The sequence below is a fragment of the Macadamia integrifolia genome, unplaced genomic scaffold, assembly GCF_013358625.1.
Source record: "Macadamia integrifolia cultivar HAES 741 unplaced genomic scaffold, SCU_Mint_v3 scaffold2597, whole genome shotgun sequence".
Classification (NCBI taxonomy): domain Eukaryota; kingdom Viridiplantae; phylum Streptophyta; class Magnoliopsida; order Proteales; family Proteaceae; genus Macadamia; species Macadamia integrifolia.
In genome coordinates this window covers 52,892-62,762 of record NW_024868823.1, presented here as the reverse complement: position 1 = coordinate 62,762, position 9,871 = coordinate 52,892, and positions in this window count along the sequence as shown.

Here is a 9,871-nt window from a genome sequence, read left to right as displayed (position 1 = left end):
TAAGTTAGTTTAGAATTTCTATTCTATTTGATTTCAATTTCAATGAAACGATGTTTAAAAATAAAATCAAACAATTTCTGGAAAAGAAATCAGCCCATAAATTTGAAATAGAAATTATATCAAATTAGGCTTAATTGTTCCAAATGGAAAGATGATTTTGTAGTGCTGTCTATCAATGGTTAAGGTACATAGGATATCTATGGATTTTCTTCACTTTAATAATCTCATTTTCTTTGCCAAAACTTCAATAATTGAGGTTTATTGGTGAAATCAAACAGTTAATGATGTTAGATTGATGTCTTGAAATATAAATAAATATTACGGAAAGGTTCTTAGATTTAAGACCGGCAGGCCGCCATAGATTACCTCTGAAACCGTTGACCCCCAAAACCATAAAAACAGTCCGTGAAAGACACAAAGCCAATGCTACGCCAACTATGTCCACTTATAAGATAGAAGCAGAAGATTTGCCATCTATTTCTTTTTTTTTTTGTTTATTGTAAGGAGAATTAAAGAGAATTTTCATACTTAAAAAAGAAATATATATATATATATATAATCATTATCCATGTGATTTTAGCATTAACTTCAAATCATTTCATATTTGGCTATAAAATTTCACTTTATTTTGCATCCAAAACCCTTCGCTATAATATGTAAAATAAAAATTACATCTGAAATATATCTAAATATGGTTGAAAAATTGAGTAGTTTATACAATCATATGGGGTAATGATTATAAACATTTCTTTTTAAAGTATGAAAATTTCACTTCCCTTCCCTTTCAAATTTCCATTCCAACCAAATGGAGCTATAGTAATTTATGTGATATATAGAGATAATTAGATGGGTGAGCTGTGAATCGACATTCCACTGACCCAACAAGTGGGTCCATAACTAAATTCGTAATCGATTTCGTTTAATGATTATAAACATTTCTTTTTTGGTTGAAAGTCTATTTGCGTGTAGATCTGAAATGAAATAGGAATCTTCCTCATCCATAACTGAATTCGTAGTATAGATCGAAATCTTCTCCAGCCCCTCTAGTGCAGATTCAATGGGATGCCTAATGGATGAGAGTGACAGTCATGTGGAATGAGATTCTTTCAAGTGCATCAGTCCCTCCAGGGTACATACCCCTGTGCTGCCCGTTGTTCGATGTTGGAGGAACTAGTGCACTTGGGAGCATCTAGGTTTCAGGCACTCACCCCAAACACCCCTAGCTGTCGAATGCACACTAGAGGGGCTAGAGGATCTAAGTCCTCGTGTGACACACATGTGCTGACAGACGTTATGTAGAAGTTGATGCTGGGCGTGTGATTCCAATCAATCAATTTCTTTAGACTACAGATTTTTTTTTTTGGTAGAACTTTTAAGCATAGTTCAAGTCAATGTATACTTGAGAAAAAGGCTGAGAAAAAGGCGCTGTTACATCAGTGGCGGATATCATGTGATGTAGGAAGCTTGGCTTGAGTATTCAAGCTGCGCCTTCTAGACTGATCTTAGAGGTGTTCTAGTGTAAGCCTCATATAAATTGGGTCAAGCTGAATCTTGATGGAAGTTCTATGGATAATCCTGGATGAATGGATGCGGATGGAATTTTTAGAGATCATATGGGAAGAGTTATGGGATTCTATAAATTTTTTATGGGGGTTACGAGGGTTTTTGAAGCTGAGATGGAAAGGCTAATGGAAGGCCTCATGCGTGCTAGAGAGATGGACATAAATCAGTTATGGGTGGAGTTTGATTCTAGTGCGGTGGTGATGTTTGTGCAACAAAAGAAGGTTCCTTGGTTCGCTGCTCAGAGATGGACATATCTGAAAACATACTTGCATGGGATCACCTAAAAAATAACTCACAACTTCCGAGAGGAAAATACTGTATTTGGCTATTTAGCCATAGTTTCAGCAAAGACTGGGTTATCAGAATCAAATGTTGCATTTCCTGTCCATACTGTGGACTTGCTTAGCAGAGATGCTAATGGTAGACCCAACTACAGATTTTGTTAAAGCGTTTCTCCTTCTCCCTGCTGATGGCATTGCCGAAGGTGAGGGTTAGGAGATCGAGTTTATGGTTTTCTTTCATTGTAGTGATGTATTTTTCTTTTATCATTTTTAATAATATTATCTTTTAGCAAAAGAAAAATTGTACTTGAGAAAAAGAACACCTAAAAAGTTGTTTAATTTCCACGGTGATAATATGAACCCAAGTTCATTATTAATTCCATTGCAGACTTCTTTCCACATTATCATTTATAATATTTGGACGGAATAGAATCTAAAGAATTGGGTTCGTCAATCTAGAATTATCCATAAAATCTGAGAATCGATCTCCTTTGATGCAATCCTTCCATGGATTTTGTATTGAAAACCATCAAAATAGGTTCCTAGTTTCCTCTCGGGGTTTACCTTTCGGCGTGGATTCCACTGTTTTCCCCCTTTAAGGATGGATTGATTTTTCTTGTAGTTCTTTCCTTCTATTTTACCTTCCTTGGCTTTCTTTGTATAGGGACCCTTTTGTTTCCTTAGGCTTTGTTGAATATACTAATGATTTACCAATAAATCTATCTATTTATAAACCAGCAAGGTCATTTGCCAGCGGTTGGAAGATCGGGCTCCTCTGTAGCACTACAAGGCATAGAGCACATTCAACGATTAGAAATGCTCAGACATACAGCTGAAGTGCTCAAGTGCAGTCTAAGACATTCCTGGTCATTAGATGTGTGCTACATACCTTGTAACACTATAGATGATCTCAATATGCGATTAGATCAGCGTCAATGAAGTTAATGTGACATGAAAATATTGTCCAAAAGGAAGTGTGATATGGTAATATTGTCACTCATTAGTTACAGTACACAATGGATAAAAATGGGGTGATTTGCTTATGGATTTATTTATTTATTTATTTATTTTGAAAAGTCAGCAAATGAATATATTGAGAAAATATTGAGTTACAAGCTTAAAAACTGAGAGAAAATAATGCCATGGAAATCAAAATTATCTGATAATTATCTGAGTTTCTAACCTAAACTTCAACTCTTTTGTCACTTGTTAAAATAAAAAATTAACCAACTTCTCTATAATTGTTCTGTGTTTGCATATGAAAATTTAAACAGATAGTTAGTTTGACAAATAGAAACAAGATACTGGTGATCCAAAATAAATCAAGTTTGCATTTTAATTTATTTTTTGTTTGGATGAATATCAGCTCAATATATCGAATAGGGCCTACTGTATTGAATCTTTCTTGGTACCATATTTAGTCATCCAAATCATATCAAAATTAGTGTATTGATTGTGTTACTCAGTTCCATGCTTCCAGTCTAAAACTTGATGCATAAGTAAAGGATTATACATGTGAACAATAAGTTCAAAATTCTAAAAAAAAAATCCAACTAAGCTACTATTGTTGGGGTTCTGTCTTGTATTTAGCAGGGCCTACTCAATTATTATGGCATTTATATATTTAAATTAATTATAGATCCATTACATATATTTGAGTAATATTATAAATGTGTGAGGGTCAAGGTTTCTAACTAAGATACCTATTTATTGCCTCTTAGAGGGGAAATCATTGTATAGGATCACAAAGTGAGATGGAGAGAGATATAGAACTTTTTATAAATAATATATACAAATATATATATATATATATTGTAGAATTGGATGGATAAATCAAGATAAATTCCTCGTGCATTTGGGTGTGCATGTTTACGTTTTTGTTTAATTGCTTATTAATCCAGCATATGGTAAATATTCAAATGAGAAAATGGCTTCCGCATGCTTTGACCCAATCTAACAAATGTTGGTCTCTAGATTTGTGGCTTTGAAAATCCTACTTCAAATAGAGATTTATTAGCATTAATGATAGGAAAAAAAAAAAAGGTGTGTTTCGCAATTTCCTATTTATCGTACTTGAGCCCTAGCCGTCTTCTCTATATGTAATTGTAATTGCAGCACAATGCCTCACTCAAGAAATCACACAATTCTAAATCAAGAAGTCCCTTGGGATGAACACGAATTTATTATTACTCCTGTCTAGGGATGGGATTTTTTTTTTCTTTTTTTGCTAAGAGTCCGTAAATTAACTTTATTTATCAAGAACCAGAAACAACGAATGAGAGAAAATGGTATTTGTTGGATATGTATGTCCATCAAATACGGTTTATTAATAAGATCATTTAATTTCATTTATGCATGTCATTTATTTATTAGGCTTGTAAGTTGTTCCATGAGTTTTCACCCAAAATTGTTCTCGACTAGGGATTAAATTGGACATCCTGCTCATATGGTCGTTACATTGTATGTCATCAGGGATGTGATTCTGGTACATAAATGTAAGCACACGTACTGTGTGTGTATAAAAAAGAATATGGTAAGAATCTCCCATGTATTACTGCCAATTGTGTGAGGACGAGATTCATACCCACCACTTGACCTTTGACCTCAGAGATCATATTTGTTGTAGTGTTGTATCACGGGTTTTGGTAAACCAATGGTTGACGTCCAACGGACTATATATCAGTATGCTGGACACGTGGTCCCACATTGTTAATGAAAGAGATCGTCAATATGAGATCTACTATCCTTAATTGGGGAATATCGAGGAGAGAGAATGTCTGTACTTGATCGGACAGAAATCTGGTACCAATGTTGTTTTTGTAAATTGTTTACAAAATTATTTTTAATATAAAAAAATTTATTTATTAAATTTTATTTGAAATATTTTTTCGACGTCCAATCATGCTTACAGAATCTCTGAAATAGACATGTACAATGAGTTGGGGTTAGGAAGTATTAAATTACATGCCCTATAGCTCATTATGGGATATTGGAAAAGTGGAAGGTCTTTTGTACAAATTAAAGAGTTAATATTGCATGACAAGATGTGGGAATATTAAATGGTTAATTATCTTTTTATTTATGATAGTGGATAAAATATAATTTGAATATATTTGTCACTCATAAAGATAGCAATCCATTTTAGATTCTACCTCTTCCCACTTTAGAAGCAAAGTAGCTTTTCAATTTGGAAACTGTTATCTACCACCAAGATTTGGCTTTCTTTGTTTGGGAAACAAAGATTTGATCAAAAGAGAAAACCCTAAAACAAGTTTTGTTATATAAGTGACACGGGAGAAAGAGATTTAGTTTTTATTTTAGAACTTCCTCTCCTTTCTCATGTTTTCTCTCTCTCTTTCTTTTCTCCACTGTAAGTGAGTGTGTGAAGGAGAAAACTTTAATGGTGGATTGTTCTTCTTCAATTGAACTTGGATCATAATTTCAAAGTGTTGAGACCGATCCCTACGGTTGCTCAAGGGTGGAAGAACTATTATCTAGAGGAGGAACTTCAATTGCGGTTTTAAGATAAACCATTTCATTCCCATGTGATTAATTTTTGTACAGTGATTTCGAATGCAAGAGATCACAATCCGATCCCTTCCACTACGCGATTGGGTTTCTGCCAACAATATTGAGTTATAATTACACCTTCAGCATGACCATCAGTGGAAGAGCAACCCAATCAAACAAGAAAACAGAACATATAGTGTTACTAGCTAGCATCTGTAGGGAGATGGAGTAGCACTATTTTGGGATTTTAATGGCTAACCCTAGGGCCTCACAAACATCTCCTATTTATATTTACTCTAAGGAATAAGGCTTCCTCACCATTTGATGCACAGTTTAGAAACCATACACATTGAGAAATGACAAGTATAAACTATACAATATTAGAACACAAAAAAAGAGAAACTAAAGAAGGAAAATTCCAATGATATCGTGATGTATACAATCATCGCCCACTATCTAATGATATCATTGCATTATTATAGTACCAAATAGTGTTGTGACTATACAAGTTTGATGCTTCAGCAAGCGGACATTCTTCCTTTCGGGTCTGATTGGAACTAATTGATTAAAATCTAAATTCAAATAGAAAAATTGGTAATTAGTAAAGCTGGACCTAAATTGATTATTATTTGGATGTTCACGGTGCATGGTTGTAACCCCATAGACGCCCAATCAAGAGTAACTGGCACTGGTAATGACCGTGACTGGCCATTGATAGATCAATTCTAGTGTACTGAGGAGATTCAAATACCAAATATGTAGCAAAAATGCCAAATATGTATGAGGGTTTTTTTTTTTTGGTAGAAATATGTGTGAGGGTTAAAGATCTTATTGGCGTGAGGGTCCCTTGATGAGGACCTCATGCAGAGGTGATGTGCCAATGGAGATGGTTGGGAATAGAGGTGTTAAAAGCTGGCCCGCATCGATAGGCTTGACTGAAACAAATTGGTTAAAGCCTGAAGTAGCTGCGACTGATCAATAAATGGTGTGGTGGCTCGATCGTTTATATTAATCTGATCTCTCCTCAACCCTTGTAGTCCTGTTGCCACATCCTTCATTGTGGGTCTTTCTTCCCTTTTTACTCTTAAACATCTTTCTACCAATTCAAAGATTTCTCAGAGTTGCTCTTTGCACTCTTCAGTCAGTATCCAATCATCTATAATATCCCAGTTATTACCCTCTTTAATTGTAGTGGCAAAAGCTTGGCTAGATTGGTCTCTTTACCAGGACTATTAAAGTGCCTTCTTCCATGTTATTAACTTCACAAGTATTATGCCAAAGCTATAAACATGTCTTTCCTATGAGTTGACTTAATTGAAGGATTTTGTGTTTGACGAATACATCAAAGTTCCATCTTTTCTCCCGTCTCCCTGATAATGTGTCATATATGTCAGCCAAAGGTAATTTCGTATTACCTTTTGAATTTTTAAATCATATGGGCCAAGGATATGTTACTGTTGTCTCTCCTATATCTACCTTTAAGAATAATCCAATTACATTTTGGGTCAATAAATGGCGTTGCATAATAGATTATAAGGGGCAATTGTTCGTGGTAAATTTTGAATTTTTGAACAGTTGATAACGTGGCATATATACATAGAAGACGTGAAAATGTGCCAAAAGGATGAGACCGTTTGGACAAGTGTCTTTCAGTCATTTGAGGAGTAAGAGAGTGGGAACAGTTATTCAACCAACCCTTGACGATTGAAATTGAATGTTGCTATTTAAAGGGCAGAAAAATCCGGCCAATGGTCATCAAATCAAAAACTACAAAACTCACACAAAAATGCAACTCTACTAATTTCATCCTTTTCGTAGTGATATATTTTACTTAGGACTTTGTTTCTTTCTATTAGATGTAATTTCAAGAAGTTTCCCACCTAGTGGAACTCTTGTATTTTCTCGGAATTTATCTCAATGAAGTGAACAACATTCTTTGGGATTTAATTTCCTTGGTTTGCCTTTAAGTTTGGTTTATCTCTAAGAATCTTAAGGTCAAAATCCCTAGAGTAATCGGGGCACGAGAGGGCTCCATTCGTTTTGAATGAAGTCAGATTAATTTGAATCCATCCAAAGGAGATTCTGACATGCCTGAGTGAAAACAAATATGATCAACGTATTGAAGGAGACAAAGAGGGAATTACAGCCAACAGAATCTAGTTAGACATCCAACTCGTGGAGTTACTTAGGCAGGGGATGTTTGGTTCCCCAATAATATTCCTAGGCATTCTTTTGGTGCTTGAATATGACTTATAGATGCAGTGCCAATATCCGACTAGCTCCAGAAGAGGTACATTCAGGTGGATAATAAGCGTCGTTGCTTTTGTTGGGACGGAAAGGAGAGTCAGTATGATCACTTCTTCTTTCAGTGCAGCTTCACAAATCAAGTTGGGGTGACATTTGTTCCCTTTGCTTTTCCTTCCAATCCTGTTTCAATGATGTAGTGATGTAGGGAAGTTGGCATTTTGTACAACTGTGTATCACTTATAGAGGGAAAGAAACTATAGGAGATTCCACAAAAAATTGAGGACAAGGCAAATCATGGTTAAGGATATGCAGTTGGATATCTTTGGTAGATGGCATTCTCTATCAATGATTGGGAAAATACTCACAGGAATTTTTACATTGCTAACAATTGGGATATCCCTCGGGTGTCGCTGCCTTAAATGGCCTTGTGAAGTCTTTCTAGGTCCTTGTCTATCTTTGATGTTTAATGATTTCATTTTTATTTTTTTCTTTTTTTTATAGGTAACTTGTATGTATTAAGAAAAAAGAGTAGGATAGAGTTTATTAAAAAAAAAAAACCACACAGACAGCAGGAAAGTATGTGCAAATGTCATTAATGCCTTGTAACATGTTTGATAAAAAACACTCCACGTCTTAGTCCTTGGTTCCCTATTACTTCACAAGTGGTCTTGCCTTAAGATAAAGATGTTTTGGAAGAAACTAGGTGAGTTCCAAATTGTGAAATATGCTATGCCTGAAATCGATATGAGGTAATACAAATTCAAGTGTGGAGGTCCCTAGATCAAGTGTAAGAGGAATTATCTTTGCTCCGGATCAGTATGGCCCTTACCTTTAGTCAAGGTTGGGATTTTTTTTTTTTTTTTTTTTCTGAATTTTGGGTGTATATTCACTGCAAACACCCACGAAACACAACTCATCCACTAGGGGTGCCCTAGGGGTTTAAAGGCTTGTTACATATGCTAAGTGCAACCGTGATTCATATGAAAGTGAGTTAGTTTTTTGTTGGTTACTTTTTATTCTTTTTGTTTTGCTCGAGGATTTTTGTTGTTTACTTTTTATTCTTTTTGTTTTGCTCGAGGATATGTTAATTTTTCCTAAGGCTGAGTTGAGAGGGGTGAGAAATCTTATGAGGTTTCTAGAGCTGTATCAGAGGTATCTAGGGTAGGTAATTAGTATGGAGAAAAGCAAGGTCTTATCTGGTAAGATCTCTAATTGTGGGAAGAGCCGTCCAAATGATGTTATTGATATTTTTGAGTGTAAATTCCCTACTAGATACCTGGGGGTGGAATATTCAAAGGAAGAGGTAAGAAGGAGTTTATCATGCCTTTAGTGGACAAATTCAAAGCCAGGCTGGCTGGGTCAAAAGGCAGAATGGTATCCTTGGCTGGTTGTGTTGAGCTTGTTAAGTCGATGATATGCAGTATCCCTATTCACAACTTTGCTATATACCTCTAGCCCTATTTTCCTATTTCTCTCATGGAACGGTGGATCAAGAATTTTATTTGGAGTGGGATCTCCTTGTGCCATTATAGTTAAATGGAATGATGCTTGTAAGCCAAAATTGGAAAGTGGGTTGGGGTCAAGGTCAGCCAGTGAGATGATGGGGCATAAGCTTCATCATCGAGAAGGAAACAACCCGGATCACTAGCTAAGGCCCCTAAATGATATTAGATGACTTTGAGATGTTACTCTTTCTATGCATGCAAAGTCAGGTTGGTTCATTAAGAATGACGACTCAAGTGTGGCTATCTTCTTACGTGGTCTTCTTAATCATGTGGGTACTCCAAAATCGTCCAACATTTTCTCTTCTATTTTACTTGGCATAAAGAAGATTTGGGAGTATGTTAGTTCAAAGGAAAGGTGGATCGTTGGTGATGGGTCATCTATCTTCTTTTGGACAGATAGATGGCTTGAGGATAGTACAATCTCATATACAATTCAAGTTCCTTCGGAAGTCTTGACGGTAGCTAAGGCCGTAGACTTTATTTGGGAGGGGGAATGGGCCCTCCCTGCGGTTCAGGACCATTCCTTAAATCTCATGTGTTCTCATATCAAATAATTCCCCTTCCAACAGTGTCTCTCCCTGATACGCGTGTGTGTTCTTTAACCCAATCGGGTTGCTTTTTTGTTGTTTTGGCTTGGAAGGGGATCCGCTCTAAAGCTCAGGAAGTTCCCTAGTATGATGTTATTTGGGGTAAGGGCCTATCTCCTACAGCCTCCACTTTCGGTTGGTGTGTGATGCATGTGTAAGCTCCCTACGGATGAGCAGG